General features: G+C 36.1%; 1 protein-coding gene across 16 annotated transcripts in view; it reads right to left on the bottom strand.

Moving 5' to 3' along the window:
- Positions 1-19,181, bottom strand: part of SLC4A10 (solute carrier family 4 member 10) — a 377,604-nt gene that overhangs the window by 269,154 nt on the left and 89,269 nt on the right. The window lies entirely within an intron of this gene.

Raw genomic sequence — 19,181 nt, 5'->3', positions numbered from 1 at the left:
ATTTCACTGACACTAGTTCTTCCCTTATTTTCCAATGGGAAATTACACTTTGATGCTTTCTGGAAGTACTCTTAGAGGTCATCTAGTCCAATGTCTCACTACAACATACCTAACTAACCTTTGCTTGAACAAAATTCAGGACAGAGACCTAACTACTACACAAGGAAGTTTGCTCTATTTTTGGAAAATTATAATATTCAGAAATATTGTTAGAATGTAAGACCTCCCTACATTCTCAGGATTTATCACAACAAGGAAGATAATGATGATGATTGATAGATGATAGATAGATAATAGATTGTTTTATGAGTGAACAAATGAATGGACAAATGAAACCAAAATCTATCTCCCTATTATTTCAATGCATTTGTTTTATTTTTTTTCACATTCTGAAGTTGTATAACTAATTCTAGTCCTTCCTTGTTTGATGATGTTTTAAATATTTGAAGATAATACTGTTAGTCCTAAGTCTTCCCTTTGTCAAGTAAATGTTTAAGTTTCTAATGAGAAAGTATGAATTATGTTCATCTCCTCTCTGAGACCGAGATAAAAGTACAAGACAGTAATCAAATTATCAGTTGTTATTAATTTATTAATGTATTGTTCTGTAAAATACAGCTTAGACCTGAGGCTAAAATGCTCTCTTCACTCTTTCCTCTCATTTGAGGCCTTGGGATCTACGTGTTAGCCTGTTTGGGTTTGCAGAGCATTCAGTAACCCAAGCAGCCTTATCTTGGCCTGCTTTATATTCCAGCAAGCCTAATGTGGATTTGGGCAGCCACATTAACTCAGTGTTACAAATAAAAGAGGACCAGTGAAAACCTAACTGATATGGCCTCACCAATCAAATAAGTCACTCCTCATCCTATGGAAAAGACCTAGTAAAAACTGGTGAGAAGGCAACAACAGCTTCCTACTAAAAGTTCCTAATCTGACATTTTAGATCTTCCCTATTTGCATCAACTTCTCTGGAAATTCTAGTTTGCTAACTTTTTTAAATGTAGGACCCAAATCTGAGCACAATTTTTCAGATACAATCCTATTCTTAAGGAATAGAGAGGTGTACTTCCTCTGTGAAAAAAAAAAAAAAATCCCTTTATTTTAAAACTTAGTCAAAAATTTTTGCATTCATTACTATTATAGTGCATCTTATAAATTGTATAATCCTCTCCTACAATTTTTAAAAAACTTTTGTGTATAGTTCCATAAGTTTTATCACATGTATAGATTCCTATAACTACCATGACAATCAAAATACAGATTAGTTCTATCACCTCAAAAAATTCCTTTATGCTATACCTTTCTGAACACACTTTTTTGTGTGTTGATATCTGTGTTTAACCTTGTATCTGGAAACTTGGCTAAACTAGTTTTATGAGTTGGGGGGGTTCTTTGTTTTTTAGACTCCTTGGGACTTTTTACATAAACAATTATGCTGTTTGTGGATATAGATGGTTTTATTTATTTCTTTCCAAACTTCATAGTTTTTCTTTCCTTGCCTTGCCTTTTGCTTTTGCTAGGTTTTAGTATGATGTTGAATAAGAGTGGTGATATTTGACATCCTTATCTTATTCCTCATCTTATGTGGAAAGCATTTAGTCTTTTACCATTAAGTGTTACATTAGCTGTAGGTTTTGAGGGATGCCCTTTCAGGTTGAAGAAGTTTCTTTCTATTTATAGTTTCCTGATTTTTTTTCTAGAACAATTGTGAAATTTTGTCAAATGCATTTTCTGCCTCAATTAAAATGATCATATGGTTTTGCTTATTCTGTTAATGTGGATTACTTTGCTTGGTCTGCAAATATTGAACCAGCCTTTCATTCCCAAGATAAAACCTAATTGGTCACAATATATTAGTCTTTTCATAGATTTGTGGACATAATTTGCTAATATTTTGTTGAAGACATCTGCATTGATGTTCATGAGGGATATTAGTTTGCACATTTTCTTGTATTGCCTTTGTATGATTTTGGTATCATGATTAATTCTGGCTTCATAAAAGGATTTGGAAAGTGTCTTTTTGTCTTCTATTTTCTAGAAGAAATTATGTAGAATTGACATTATTTCTTCATTAATTTTTAATTTTTAATAGAATTCTCCAGTGAAAAATCTTGGCTAGTATCTGGAAATGTGATTAACTTTTAGATCAATAGTCTTTTTCTTTTTAACAATTTGAGTCTCTTTTTGTTTGTTTGTTTGCATTTTGAGACAAAGTCTTGCTCTGTTGCCCAGGCCAGAGTGCAGTGGCACAGTCTCGGCCCACTGAGTCCTCACCTCCCAGGTTCAATTGATTCTCCTGCCTCAGCTTCCCAAGTAGCTGGGTTTACAGTCATGTGCCATGACACTAGTTAAATTTTGCATTTTTAGTAGAGTTGGGGTTTCACCATGTTGGCTAGGCTGGTCTCCAACTCCTGACTGCAAATGATCTGCCTGCCTTGGCCTCCCAAAGTGCTGGGACTACAGGTGTGAGCCACCTCACCCGGCCAGTTCACTCTTACAGAGGTACCTGGTGCCTTTTCAGGTTGTGTCAGTGTAAAATGGATTGGATTTCAGCTTTTGCCACTGCCAATTCATAATTCTGATTTCTCAGCGGGCCAAGACACTTAGCATTTTCATTCTTCCTTTCCGCTTATAAAATTTTGTCAATTTTTTCCCTCTAACATTCTCCTCACATTGATTTAGTTTTGGGAAAGAGGAACGGTTTAAAAAAATACCCTTAGTTATCTTTTTAACAGGACTTTTGGAGATAGGAAAAGTAGCTGTGTATGTTGTATTAGCTAGTTTTACCTAAAGCCTCCTCATTTTACTTCATTTTTAATTTTATTATGTTTTCAGAGTAAATAGCCAAAATAATACTTATTTTTATCACTATTATTTGATACTTAATATTCTGTTCTAATAGTTACTCTGTTACTATTATTATTTATTGTAATTGTTATTTTTCTAATCTGCACTTCACAGTAAACAACCCCTCAATGAACTTCAGAAATCTTCTTTTTGTTACCCTAAAGCATTTTTAAATATTCTTAAATCTTTAAAACATAATCTATTGAGATATCATTAATAGATGATACTTAATAATCATTTAACATGTGCCACAATCTGTACTAGGTAATGAGAATACTGAATTAAAAGACACACTTGCTTTCTAAGACTTCACATTCTAAGGGAGAAGACATGTAAGTATGTGTGCTTTTAAATACTATACATGGTAAATGTTATGCCAGAAGTAGGTTTAGTATTCTAAGGGATATATAAGTGAGCACCTAATCCCACTAACTTATGCTAAAACCAACAATTAAAGGACAAACAGGATCAGGGTGAATAGGGTATTCCAGACAGATGACACAGCTTTGACAAAAGCATAACATTATCAATTAAGCCAATACATTAGGAAAATTGATTTCAAATGTTATAAATCCTCACTTTTTAAAATTTGACTGAGTTTTTTCTTTAGACATCTCAAATGATTACACCACCCAGGTGAGAAGAGCATAAATCTAGTAATTTTACTGTAATTTTTTTGTAGGAGAAAATTAAGATACAATCAAGCCAATAGGAGAGCTAGAACTAGAACTGAAATTTTGGTTTTCTGACTGTTATCTGAGTGGTTAATCATTGAATAATTGACTCTGCATTCTGAAACTGTTAGTTCCTTAGCTGTCTTATTTTTTTCAGTTTTGCATATAATTACAGTAATAACTAACATTCATTGTAAAGCTTACAACGTGCCAGGAAAAATGCTAAAACTTTGCATACATTATCTCATTAAAAATGTTTAAAACAGATGAGTATTCTGAGACTTAAAGCAGTGAAGAAAGTTTCCCAGGAATACTCGGCTACAAGAAGCGGAAAGAGTTTGAAGACAGGTCAATGCTTCTAGCCAATGTGCTACACTACAAAGGTAATATATTAGTTAAGCGTAAAATCTGAAATTCCTCAATTTCACTTTAAAGCACCTCAGAGTCTGGTCCAGCCATACTTACATACCTCAGACAATATGAATTCCTACTAGTGTTCAAAGTGATTTAGGCCATATTTGCTCATGAACATTTCATTCTTATTCAACAAAAAATTTAGGAAGCAGTAACTATGTGCCAAGCACCATATAAGTTATGGCTTTAAAGAAATAAAAGATGCCTATTTAATGCCTTTGCTCTTAAACAGTTCATAGTTAAGAAAGAATAAAATCAATCACTATAATAATGCATATATGGTGCTTCAACCAAGGTAAATCCTGGAATCCAGAAAAAGCATGAGAAGAAAACGACTAAGAATTAGTTGTTTCAGGGATGTGGGAATGTTTCAGAAGGAGGTGATGCTTAACGTAAATAAATCCTAAGGAATAAGATAAGACAAAAACAAACATAAATGAGGGGGCAATGGCATTAAAGACAGAAGGGACCACATTTTAAGAGGCTTGAGAGAGTCTGCCTCTTTCCATCTAAACAGTAGAATTTAAGACAAAACTTAAGATGACTATTTATTTATTTATTTATTTATTTATTTTTTATTATACTTTAAGTTCTAGGGTACATGAGCATAACGTGCAGGTTTGTTACATATGTATACTTGTGCCATGTTGGTGTGCTGCACCCATCAACTCGTCAGCACCCATCAACTCGTCATTTACATCAGGTATAACTCCCAATGCAATCCCAGACATTTCTCAAAAGAAGACATTCATACAGCCAACAGACACATGAAAAAATACTCATCATCACTGGCCATCAGAGAAATGCAAATCAAAACCACAATGAGATACCATCTCACACCAGTTAGAATGGCAATCATTAAAAAGTCAGGAAACAACAGGTGCTGGAGAGGATGTGGAGAAATAGGAACACTTTTACACTGTTGGTGGGATTGTAAACTAGTTCAACCATTATGGAAAACAGTATGGCGATTCCTCAAGGATCTAGAACTAGAAGTACCATATGACCCAGCCATCCCATTACTAGGTATATACCCAAAGGATTATAAATCATGCTGCTATAAAGACACATGCACATGTATGTTTATTGCGGCACTATTCACAATAGCAAAGACTTGGAATCAACCCAAATGTCCATCAGTGGCAGACTGGATTAAGAAAATGTGGCACATATACACCATGGAATACTATGCAGCCATAAAAAAGAATGAGTTTGTATCCTTTGTAGGGACATGGATGCAGCTGGAAACCATCATTCTCAGCAAACTATCTTAAGAACAGAAAACCAAACACCGCATGTTCTCACTTATAGTGGGAACTGAACAATGAGATCACTTGGACTTGGGAAGGGGAACATCACACACCGGGACCTATCATGGGGAGTGGGGAGGGAGGAAGATGACTGTTTAAAAACCACTACTTCAGAGAAGCTTTTCTTGACAATCCCCAGATTTGGTAAATTACCTGTTTCAGATTCCCACAGCATGCTTCACTAAAGATTGTATCTATCTTGTTCACACTGCTCCCACAGCATTTGAGAAATAATAGATGTTCACAAAGTACCTGTTTAGCAAATGAATAAGTGGTGAATAAACATGTGAGGAAGCTACCAATGCCTCAATATAGATGAAGTGATTGAAGGGTGTATTTGGGATGTGGCAGGAGATGACCAATAAGCACTAAGTGCCTTTATGCCATAAAAATAACTCTAAAAATTGTCTTGAAGGTAATAGTGAGCCTTTCAATGAGTTTAAGCAGGCAAAGCCCTGATCCTGGTTTATATGTTATAAAGAGTACTCTGGCAGTTCAGGGGTGAGTGAATTGGTTTTTGCATGGTTGAGGTAAGGGGAAGAAAAAGACCAGTTAAGAAATGGTTACAATAGTCCAGGTGAAGAGAAAGAAAAGAACGGGAAGATTTTGAACTCCTTCAGAGAAAGAATCTACCTAACTTGCTGATTAATTGGTTCTGAGGTTGGGATAAGGAAGTTGAGGATGATTGTCAGGTTGTCATTCTATGAAAGACAAAAACATTTTGAAGAGAATATAGTATGTTTAGTTTGATACATATCAAGTTTGAGATATTTATAAGACAAGTGAGCAGAGATGTCTACCAGGATGCAATGTCTATAACACTAAACAGAGGTTAAGGTACAGATTGCAGCTAAAGATATGGAAGTCATCACTATGTAAAGCAGCAATTCTCAATCTTGTCTGCTAATTATATTTACTTGGAATGTTTTTCGAAAATATTCAAGCCTGGATTCTATCTCCATAGATTTTATTTAGTGCTTCTGAAATAAGTTTGGGGATTTGATGTGATTAAAAACCTACACATTTGATTCTGATGCACAGTCACTATTAAGAACCACCAACAAACAGTTCATTTAAATCATGGATATAGATCAGATTTGTTTTTTCCAAACAGTAGGTTGCACACATTGAGGAAGATTGAGACAAAATTATCAGAAAGATTATGATAATAATAACTGCAATTTATTGAGAAGCTATGCCAGGAACTGTGCTAATGATGTTACACATATTATTTCTAGTGGAAAGGAAACCAGAAGGAAGCACAATGAAACCCATGAAAGTCAAGTCACGGTGAATAAAAACGAGTGAATCCGGCACCTTCAACTGAAGTATCCAGGCTCTCTCATTGAGACTGACTCGGCAGTTGGCGTGACTCACGGAGAGTGAGAAAAAGCAAGGTGCAGCGACAGCCGACCCGTGAGCCACGCAGAGCAAGGGAAGCTCCCACTCCCAGCCAAGGGAGGAGGTGAGTGATTGTACTACCCTGCCTAGGAAACCACACTTTTCCCATGGATCTGTGAAACCTGAAGATCAGGAGATCCGCTCATGAGCCCATGCCACCAGTGCCTTGGGACCCAAGCACAGGGCTGTGCAGACTTTCAGCAGGCTCAGGCTGTGACCACAGGAAGCAGGCTGGAGAGTGCCTAAGACGAACTAGTGGGAAGGGACAGCCACCATCACTGCAGCACCAGTCATTTGCTTTCCCCTACCAGTTCCAGGGATACCGAGTAGTTTGGAACTGGAGGAATTCCCCACAGTGCAGCCCAGCAGCTGTGGCAGATTGTGGCCACACTGCTTCTTTAGGTGGGATTTGGATCCATCCCTCCTCACCATGCAGGACATCCCTTTGGGAATTTCAGCAACTCCATCCAGGGGTTTACAGAGAGAAATATGATCTCCCTGAGATGGAGGCCCTGTGGGGAGGAGGGGATGCAGTCCCTTGGGTTCAATGGACTTAGTCTTTCCTGCCTGCTGACTCTGAAGAGTCCAGGCAGACCAGACAAAGGGGATTTTCCCCAGAGCAGTGCACCGGCTCTGCCAAGGGGTAGCCAAGTGCTTTGTTAACTGAGTCCCTGATCCCATGCCTCCTAACTGGGTGAGACCCTCCCAACAGGGGTCTCCAGACACCTTATACAGAAGCATTCTGGCCAGCATCAGGTCAGTGCTCCTCTGGAACAGAGCTCCCAAAGGAAGGAGCAGGCAGCCATGTTTGCTGTTCTGCAGCATCCACTGGTGACACCTCCAAGTGTGGAAGGGATTTAGGCAAATAGGATCTGGAGAGGACTCCCAGCAAACTACAGCAGCCCTATGGAAGAGGGGCCTGACTGTTAAAAGGAAAGCAAACAAACAGAAAGCAACAACAGCAGCAACATCAACAGAAAAGAACCCCACAAAAACCCCATCCAAAGGTCAGCAGCCCCAAAGGTCAAAGGTAGATAAGCTCATGAAGATGAGAAAGAACCAATGCAAACATCCTGAAAACTCAAAAAGCCAGAGTGCCTCTCTCCTCCATATGATCACAATGCCTCTCCAGCAAGGACATAGAACCGGGTCGAGGGTGAGATGGATAAACTGACAAAAGCAGGCTTCAGAAGATGAGTAATAACAAACTTCGCCAAGCTAAAGGAGTATGTTCTAACCCAATGCAAAGAAGTGAATAATCATAATAAAACATTACAGGAGCTGTTAACCAGAATAAACAGTTTAGAGAAGAACATAAATGACCTGATGGAGGTGAAAAGCACAACAGAATAACTTCACAATGCAACCACAAGTATCAATAGCTGACCAAGTGGAGAAAAGAATCTCAGAGCTTGAAGACTATCTTGCTGAAGTAAGACAGGCAGACAAGATTAGAGAAAGAAGAATGAAAAAGAACAAACAAAACCTCCAAGGACCATAAAGATTATATAAAAAGACCAAACCTATGACTGATTGTGGTACCTGAAAGAGACTGAAAGAATGGAACCAAATTGGAAAACATACTTCAGGATATCATCCAAGGGAAATTCCCCAACCTAGCAAGACAGGCCAACATTCAGATTCAGGAAATCCAGAGAACCCAAGTAAGATAATCCATGAGTAGATCAACCCCAAGACACATAGTCATCAGATTGTCCAAGGTTGAAATGAAGGAAAAAAAAATGTTAAGGGCAGCCAGAGAGAAAGGCCAGATCACCTACAAAAGGAAGTCCATCAGACTAACAGCAAACCTCTCAGTGGAAACCCTATAAGCCAGCAGAGACTGGGGACCAATATTCAACAGTCTTAAAGAAAAGAATTTCTAACCCAGAATTTCATATCTGGCTAAACCACGCTTCATAAGTGAGGGAGAAATGGAACCCTTTTCAGACACGCAAATACTGAGGGAATTTGTCACCACCAGGCCTACCTGCCTTGCAAGAGCTCCTGAAAAAAGCAATAAATATGGAAGGGAAAACCATTAGCAGCCACTACAAAAACACACTGAAGTACACAGACCAATGACATTATGAAGCAACTACACTAACAAGTCTGCAAAATAACCAGCTAGCATCGAGATGACAGGAACAAATTCATACATAACGATACTATTCTTAAATTAAATGGGCTCAATCCCCAAATCAAAAGACACAAAATGGCAATCTGGATAAAGAGTCAAGACCCTGGCTCATGCCTGTAATCCTAGCACTTTGGGAGGCTGAGGTGGGTGGATCACCTGAGATCAGGAGTTCAAGACCAGCCTGATCAACATGGTGAAACCCCATCTCTGCTAAAACTACAAAAATTGGCTGGGGGTGGTGTCACACGCCTGTAATCCCAGCTACTTGGGAGACTGAGGCAGGAGAATGGCTTGAACCTGGGGGATGGAGGTTGCAGTGAGCCAAAATCATGCCACTGCACTCCAGCCTGGGTGACAGAGCAAGACTCTGTATCAAAACAAACAAACAAACAAAAAAGAGTCAAGACCCATTGGTGTGCTGTATTCAAGAGATCCATCTCACATGCAAAGATACAGATAGGCTCAAAATAAAGGGATGGAGGAAAAATTTGCCAAGCAAATGGAAAGCAGAAAAAAGCAGGAGTTGAAATTCTAGTTTCTGACAAAAGAGACTTTAAACCAACAAAGATCAAAAAAGACAAAGAAGGGCATTATATAATGGTAAAGGATTTAATTCAACAAGAGGAGCTAACTATCCTAATTCTATATGCCCCCAATACAGGAGCACCCAGATTCATAAAACACATTCTTGGAGACCTATGAAGAGACTTAGACTCCCATACAGTAACAGTGGGAGATAATAACACCCTGCTGTCAATATTAGCCAGATCATCAAGACAGAAAATCAACAAAGATATTCAGGACTTGAAGTCAGCTCTGGATCAAGTGAATTTGACAGTTATCTACAGATCTTTCCACCCCAAAACAACAGAATATACATTCTTCTCAGCACTACATGGTGCTTACTCTAAAATTGACCACATAAGTGGAAGTAAAACACACCTCAGCAAATGCAAAAGAAATAAAATCACAACAGTCTCTCAGACCACAGCACAATCAAATTAGAACTCAAGATTAAGAAATTCGCTCAAAATTACATGACTACATAGAAATTGAACAACCCACTCCTGAATGACTTCTGGCTGAATAATAAAATTAAGTCAGAAATCAAGAAGTTCTTTGAAACTAATGAGAACAAAGAGAGCATACCAGAATCTCTGGGACACAGCTAATGCAGTGTTAAGAGGGAAATTTATAGCACTAAATGCTCCCATCAAAATGCTAGCAATATCTCAAACCCACATCCTAACACCACAACTAAAAGAACTACTTACAGAGAATCAAGAGCAAACAAACCCCAAAGCTAGCAGAAGACAAGAAATCAGCAAGATCAGAGCAGAACTGAAGGAGGAAGAGACACAAAAAATCCCTTCAAAAAATCAATGAATCCAGGAGGTAGTTTTTTTAAAAAAAATTAATAAAATAGATAGAACAATAGTTAGACTAATAGAGAGGAAAAGAGGGAAAAATCAAATAGATACAGTAAAAATGATAAAGACGATATCACAACTGACACCACAGAAATACAAACAACAATCAGAGAATACTATAAACACCTCTATGCAAATAAACTAGAAAATCTAGGAGAAATGGATAAATTCCTGGACATATACACCCTCCTCACACTGACCTACAAAGAAGTTGATTCCGTGAAGAGACCAATAACAAGTTCTGAAATTGAGGCAGTAATAAATAGCCTCCCAATCAAAACAGCCCAGGACCAGATGAATTTACAGCTGAATTCTACCAGAGGTACAAAGAGGGGTTGGTACCATTTCTTCTGAAACTATTCCAAACAATTGGAAAGGAGGGACTCCTCTCTAACCCATTTTATGATGCCAGCATCATCCTGACACCAAAACCTGGAAGAAAGACAACAAATAAAGAAAACTTCAGGCCAATATCCCTGATGAATATCAATGCAAAAATCTTTAAGGAAATGCTGGCAAACTGAATCCAGCAGCACATCATAAAGCTTATCCACCACAATCAAGTCTACTTCATCCCTGAGATACAGGAGTGGTTCAACATATGCAAATCAATAAACATAATTCATCACATGAACAGAACTAAAGACAAAAACCACATGATTATTTCAGTAGATGCAGAAAAAGGACTTTGATAAAGTTCAACATCCCTTCATGTTAAAAGCTCTAAATAAACTAGGTTTGAAGGAACATACCTCAAAATAATAAAAGCCATTTATGACAAACCCACAACCAATATCATACTGAATGGGCAAAAGCTGGAAGCATTCCCCTTGAAAACTGGCACAAGACAAGGATGCTCTCCACCACTCCTATTCAAATAGCATTGGGAGTTCTGGCCAGGGCAATCAGGCAACAAATAAATAAATAAAGCATATTGAAATAGAAAGAGAAGAAATCAAACTGTATTTGTTTGCTCATGCCATGATCCCATACCCAGAAAACCCCATCATCTCAGGCCAAAAGTTTCTTAAGCAGATACGCAACTTCAGCAAAATCTCAGGATACAAAATCAACATGCAAAAATCATAGGCATTCCTCTACACCAACAACAGACAAGCATAAAGTCAAATCATGAATGAACTCCCATTCACAATTGCTACAAAGAAAACAAAATACCTAGGAAAACAGCTAACAAGGAATGTGAAGGACCTCTTCAAGGAGAACTACAAACCACTGCTCAAGGAAATCACAGAGGACTCAAACAAATGGAAAAACAATCCATGCTCATGGATAAGAAGAATCAACATCATGAAAATAGCCATACTGCCCAAAGTAATTTATAGATTCAATGATTAAACTACCATTGATATTCTTCACAGAATTAGCAAAAACTATTTTAAAATTCATATGGAACCAAAAAAGAACTGGCATAGTCAAGGCAATCCTAAGCAAAAAAAAATAAAGCTGGCAACATCACCCTACCCAACTTCAAACTATACTACAAGGCTACAATAACCAAAACAGCATGGTATTGGTACAAAAACAGACACATAGACCAATGGAACAGAACAAAGAACTCAGAAATAAGACCATACATCTACAATTGTCTGATCTTCAACAAACCTGACAAAAACAAGCGATGGAGAAAGTATTCCCTATTTAATAAATGGTACAGAAAATTGAAAATGGACCTTTTCCTTACATCTTATACCAAAATTAACTCAAGATGGATTAAAGACTTAAATGTAAAACCCAAAACTATAAAAACCCTAGAAGAAAATCTAGGCAATATCATTCAGGACATAGGCATAGGCAAAGATTTCATGACAAAAATATCAAAAGCAATTGCAACAAAAGCAAAAATTTACAAATGGGATCTAATTAAACTAAAGAACTTCTGCACAGCCAAAGAAACTATTGAGAAAACAGACAACCTATAGAATGGGAGAAGATTTTTGCAATCCATCCATCTGACACAGGCCTAGTATCCAGAGTCTACAAGGTACTTAAACAAATTTACACGAAACAAACAACCCCATTAAAAAGTGGGCAAAGGACATGAACAGACACTTCTCAAAAGAAGATATATAAGCAGCCAAAAAACATATTTTAAAAAGCTTAATATTGCTGATTATTAGAGAAATGCAAATTAAAACCACAATAAGATATCATCCCACACCAGTCAGAATGGTGATTATTAAGAAGTCAAGAAACAACAAATGCTGGCGAGGCTGTGGAGAAATAGGAACACTTTTACATTTTTGGTGGGAATGTAAATTAGTTCAAACATTGTGGAAGACAGTGTGGTAATTCCTCAAAGACCTGGAACCAGAAATACCATTTGACCCAGTAATCGCATTACTAGGTATGTACCCAAAGGAATATAAATCATTCTATTATAAAGATACATGCATGCATATGTTCATTGCAGTACTACTCACAATATCAAAGGCATAGAATCAACCCAAATGTCCATCAGTGATAGACTGGATAAAGTAAATGTGGTACAATACACACCCTGGAACACTATGTAGCCATAGAAAGAAATGAGATCATGTCTTTTACAGGGATATGGATGGAGCTAGAAGCCATTATCATCTGAAAACTAACACAGGAACAGAAAACCAAATACCACAAGTTCTCACTGGGAGCTGAAAGATGAGAACACATGGACACAGGGAGGGGAAAAACATACACTGGGGTCTGCTGCGGCATGTGAGAGAAGAGGGAGAGCATCAGGAAAAATAGCTAATGCATGCTGGGCTTAATACCTAGGTATGGATTGATAGGTGCAGCAAACTACCTTGGCACACATTTACCTATGTAACAGACCTGTGTATCTGCACATGTACCCCAGAACTTAAAATAAAATAAAAGTCACAATTCTTCCATTAAGTCTTTCACAGTAGTTTCAGTTTACCTTCATGTCTTCAGTCTCAATTTGGCATTTAGAATATACTAATTTATACATAGCTATCTAATTCAGGTGTTTATACTCTAAACAGTATGAAACAGTAGTTAAGACCAACAGCTGTAGAGCTAGACTTTCTGGGTTTGAAACTTAAATCATCCTATACTTTGCTGGCAATTTTGATCTTGGGCAAGCTACTAAATTTCTTTTTCAGTATACTATATATGCTTAAGGTAGAATGTATACGTATGTATAGATATACATACATACTAAAATTGTGTTTACATAGGATGTATAGTATGTGTGTGTATATATATGCATATTTAATATACACATACATATTTGTAGCTTCTACCTAGCTCAGTGGGGATAATTATAATAACCTATGTTTATTAAGTTAGGCACTGTACCAAACACTCTAGGCACTGTTTGAATTATTAATTTATTAATTTATTTGATTTTCATTACAACTCTAGAGATTAACGTATTAGTGTCCTCATTTCACAGATGAAAACACTGAAGAAAAGAGAGATTAAGTAACTTTCCTAAGTCAAAAATTGCCAGTAAAGTGGAAGATACAGGATTCTAACACAGGAGTCCAGCTCTGGAACCCTAGCTCCTTGCTACTGTGGTATACAGCTTTCCCCCATGTTATACAGTAGCCTCAATAAATTCTTATGAGATTAAATTGAATTTCGGGAAAAAATGAGTAGTATACATTTGGTATACAAAAATAATGGTATACATTTACATGCCACACATCATAATAAGCTTCACCGGAACCAGTCTCTGTTGCCTTTTAGAAAGAGTAGTTTCATGGAGGAATATTGAATTCTCCTTTAACTTATTGTTGTTATTAATCTTCCTGTATTGCCATTTTTAAAAGTCTTAAGATGAAGAAAGGGTCCTTTTCCTCTAAATGCCTTTTATTTGCTTTTTGAGAAACAAAACCATGTTTAAACGTTTAAAGCAACTCGAAGCCCAATGATATCCAAGGTTTCTTTCAGAAATGGGACTCTGATTCTAAAACAAGTACTGAAAATTTGTTGGGTTCCTACCAGGTGAATGGCTCTTTCCTAGGCAATGTGAAATTGCAAAGATTAATAAGTACAACTTCACAAGAACTTCTAGAAAATACGACTTTCAAATAATGTAGATTTATACAGGAAGTACAGAGTATTCTCCGTTATATGAGTCTCCTATTGTTCTAAAAATAGAGTCAGGTGAGCACCTGTGTCTGGTTTTATTTTAACTCTCCCTGTAGAATTCCAGGAGTTTTACTTCTGACATACTTTTTACAGATCATTTATACTAAGTGAGAGTAATAGGTTCCAATTTTTTCACAATTACCATGTACAAATGACGTCTTCCTGCATCTGATACCAAAAATCACATCCCAGCTGTCATATCTAAAGGAAATCTGCTCTTGGAAGGTATCCAGCTTTTTTACTAACCTCAGGCAATACTAAAATGCCTCTGGTGTATGGAGTAGAAGAAGGCGATATTAAAAGTATTTGCAAACATGGTTTACTTTATCATTTTTAAATGAACAAAGAACAAAGGTAAAATATTCAGTGACTTCCGTGATTCAAAATGGCAATTTTAATTTCCAATTTTCCCTAAGACAAAGTCCTTTTTATCCAACTGTTCACCATAGTAACATGAGTATTCATTGTATTAAAATGATCCCACTAGATTGTCCTTGCTTTAGGAAATGTCAAAAACAAAGCCAAAGCTAAATCAGATTACGTACCAATAAAATGGAGTTTACATCACGGACAAGCAGGAGGTCTCTTAGGATCTGAAATCTAGGACTTTTGAGTGCTTGTGGATAGACTGAGAAATGCTCTCATGTGCAATTTTGATAGAAAATTTTATTAAAATCCTTCAGTTTGTTTTTACCCCCTACCTTGTCTACTAACTACTAAATCTACTCAGGAATTTAATTTTCATTCTCAAAGTCTCAAGAGGGTTAGAGCTCTGAAAATGACTTCAAAATATAGGTACTGCTCTTTTGTTTTATATTTTATTTTTTCCAGGAATAAGTACATCAGCAAAGAAATGTTCTTAGTATAGAAATCATAATCTAGCATTCAAGATTCTATACTTATCTGGTCCCAACAAACCTTTTCTGTGATAAGTCTAAGTTATCCCACTAGGCTATAGCCAAAATGAACTATTCTATTATTCGCTTTCTGCCTCCCTACCTTTAATGATGTTTCTTCTGCCTGAAATGACCTTTTCTCTATGTTGGCCAGTCTTCAAGACCTACCTCATGGCATTCACTACTTTCCATATTCTGCCATAGTTACTTGTATTTTGTAGTTACAACCCATTACCCGTGACCTCCTGAAGGCAGAGACCTACAGACTTTTATATCCTTGCCCAGTACAGTTCTTTCTAGAACATTGTAGAGTTTTGTATATTTGTTTTTAAAAATTGCACTATTCTGAGATTCAACTGACTCTGTGCCAATTTGGGGGAAACAGCAGCACACTGAGGAAATTTCTTCAGAGAAGAGAAGTGAAATTCAGAGATGTAACAAAATGCCATATTTAAGCAGGTAAATTTAATCCAAATATCGTATTACTCACTTGTCTTTGAAGTTTATTGAGAATTTTAAGCAGATTAATGTTTTTACATTAAATAATCACCAGCAATTTAAAATATTATACTCTATCAAATGGGAACTTGAATTGTTCTATTTATATATATAGTATTCTATTTATAATATATTTCATTTAGTGTTTCATCTAGAATAAAAATGCCAAGAAATAAGATTATTAAAAACAAGTTGTGTTTGACTTTCAGTAAAATTTTTTGTCCTGGACACTTTTGATGATTAAATATCACTAAATCTAGGTAAATTTGCCCTTATTATTTTCTTTAAGCCTTTAAAGAAAGGCATTTTTTTAACCCCTTAATTTTAGTCTTAAACAATAAACAAGAAAGACCTTAAGTTGCTATTAAATTTTCCCAAAGTCCTAGTAATCTTTCAGTCATGAATAAAGTAGTTGGTATAATACAGAGAAGCAAAGAATCTGCACACAGAATTCTAAGAGAGTTTGAATCAGCCTGGTAGGTAGATGCAAAGTTTAAACACAAAATCTTTCATCAAGTCACAATTCTTATTGTCAGTAAATGTTAGAACTGAAATGGATATAGCATGTTGTTCTTCGTTTGCATTTTTATAACTATATTTCAGTGTAGCATATATAATTTCTTATTTGATAAAGAGAGTAAGGGAGAGGGAACAGAATTAAACTGCATGATGACTGTTACAAAGTCCTGCCAATAGCCCATCCAACCTTTTAGAATGTCTATAACAAAGTCTGTCGACAAAGGATGTTGACAATAATATATTTGCTATATGTCAGGTACTCTTAAAAGTATTTCATATACATTAACTCACTTAATGTTTACCACAACTCTCTGAGGTAGGTGCCATTATTATCCCTATATTACATATCAGGAAACAAGCCAAGATGATACAGCTAGTAAGTAGCATAGCTAAGATTTGAACCCAGAGAACATGGCAGTCCAGACACTGAACTATTGCACTAGCCTCTTACTGCAGCCAGCCGTTACAAACCAGAAGAATTTGCAAATCAACTTTCTATTGCTCTAATACAAGGAAACAGACACTTTGGAGGCACTATCAGGAAGCATGTTCCAGTTTGGGATTCTGGGGAAACAAGCGCTTTGCATCTTCTCTACCCACCTTCCTGCAACTTCAGCAAGCATATTGGAATAAAAGAGAAGAGAGTAATGGCCTTACTCTTCACCAAGCAGCAGCTAAGGTCCGCTTCCATAATTAGTTGGTCCTGATCTGCCTTCTCAGAGCCTGAGGTAAATCCTATTCCCCCATTTTATTCAAAGGACTCTCCAAATGACCTAGTTAGTAACAGACACTTCCATATTTGCTACTCTTTATTTCCAAGTTTTATCCCTATACAGTAAAAACCCCTTCCATAATACTGAATTACCCACACTGAGCCTGGAATTAGACAGGATCGATCAAGTCTCTATGTTGAGCTGATACTTCTGCCTCCTGCCAGTGAACTAGGTCCACCTTCAGTCTCAAACTGACAATGATGGTTTATACAACATGCAAACCTATTTTACTGATTCACAGTTTATAAAGCCCTATACAAGAAATCATGCACTCTAAAAGTCTTTAATGCAATTTAAAATAAAGTTATGGGATGCATAATTATACAGTTTGACCTAAGCCTTCATTTATCTAATATCAAGAAATTTACATGAGGAAGAAGAGGTTACATGTAACTCCTTCTAGGATTAATCAGCTTATAGATTAAGTTAAAACTGACTGTAGCATACTGCCTACCAAAAGTCAATTCAAAATGGGAACACAGTTTATTGTATACATTTTCTAATCTCCTTGAAAGCAGGAAATGACTTTTTCTTTTCTGCATTCCTCATAACACCAAATACATACAGTATCATGCAATGATCAGCCTTTACTACATTTACTGAATTGAAGAATTACTCAAATAGTTTTTTATTGGCAGCTTACCTTTAGAAACCTTTATGATATATCATGAAATGCATGTAAAATAGTATAAATGAAGGCAACCTTTGTAAGGAAGATGACCAATCACTACGGGGCAAGTTTACAATCAGTTTTATCATTCCAAAGGGCAAGATTATCTTGCCATGCAAGAAAAAAGATTGACATTGCATTTAACTACATTCTAACCAGTCTTTGTTTTTTATTGTAGTGTATTTTGAAATAGTAACAGAGAAAAATTTCTCTGATTTGTGACAGAAATGACAATTCTAAAATAGTAATTTTTTTCCACCTTACAAAATTATCAAGATATCCTCATTTAAATGCTACTAAAGGAAAGTAACTAAAAATCTTTACAGTTTGGTTCTCTTGAAAGGTCAGGAATACAGTGAAAAATAGCAGAATGGTGTGAAACCAATACCAAGAGGAATCCCAAAGCAATGCCAAGAAACAGAATGTACTCATAATGACTAATACATGCAAATACTGGAAATAAATTCTAACAGATTAGACAGGTTTTGTTGCAATTAAAAGGTATATTCAAATCATTTCAAAATTAATCAAGCTTAAGAATATGCCAATCTTCCCTACTAATAAGAATATAAGCTGGCTAAGTAGCCTGAATAACATATAAATTATAGTCAATATCAGTAGGCAGAATGTGTTTTTAATTAAAAAGGAGAAACTTACCCCTTAACTGAATCAATTCATTGTTTCAGACTTCCTTAAATATATTCATTTTTTAATCTATGTCATTTCACCCTGATAAAGGATTAAATTACAATCAGGCTACAGAATCATGAAGACAAAACCATCTTGCTGTTGAGAACTGCTGCAACATGTTTATCTCTTTTTGATTATTTTATTTAATATAAAGTACCTGAAAAGTTCTCTAACATTGAGGCAGAAGTATGTGCAATATTTTTAAAAATGAAATATATTTCCTTCAAAATCTGAATGTCAAATATAGGTAGTTTCTTACCCAAGTATATAATTCTGAGGATATGCTATAACAAATCAAAGTTAATGCATTATATATAACTTGATGGGTGAAAATAGTTTAAAATAAACGGCAGAGTTTCAGGACAAAATGGACATTGAAATCCAAATCATTTGCATGTTTAATATAGTCAAGTATTTTCAGTTTGAAAATGAAAGTAAGCAAAGGACGAAGCTCTCTGGGTAAAAAAATCTTCAACAAGCTTAAATGTCACAAGCTTTCTTTGTGAAAAACAGATTTATAGTCTGCTTTCATCTATGAACAATGCATTAGTATATATCTACCTTAAAAGCACCAAGAGCATCAGTATTTCAATAGATCTCAGAAATGATTAAAACCAATGTCTTTAAAACAGTTCAGATAATGCAACATAAATTTCAGGAAATTAGTTTATAGGTCAGATGCTGACAAAGCCGATTCTATTCACCAAACTTTCATTGCTATATAGCATATTACAGTGGTAGCAGCATCAGTTTCTATGCTTAAGAAATTCCAAATAATAAAAATATTTGTAATATATCAC

The sequence above is a fragment of the Chlorocebus sabaeus genome, chromosome 10, assembly GCF_047675955.1.
Source record: "Chlorocebus sabaeus isolate Y175 chromosome 10, mChlSab1.0.hap1, whole genome shotgun sequence".
NCBI classification, from domain to species: Eukaryota; Metazoa; Chordata; class Mammalia; order Primates; family Cercopithecidae; genus Chlorocebus; species Chlorocebus sabaeus.
This window is presented reverse-complemented; position numbering and strand designations above follow the sequence as displayed.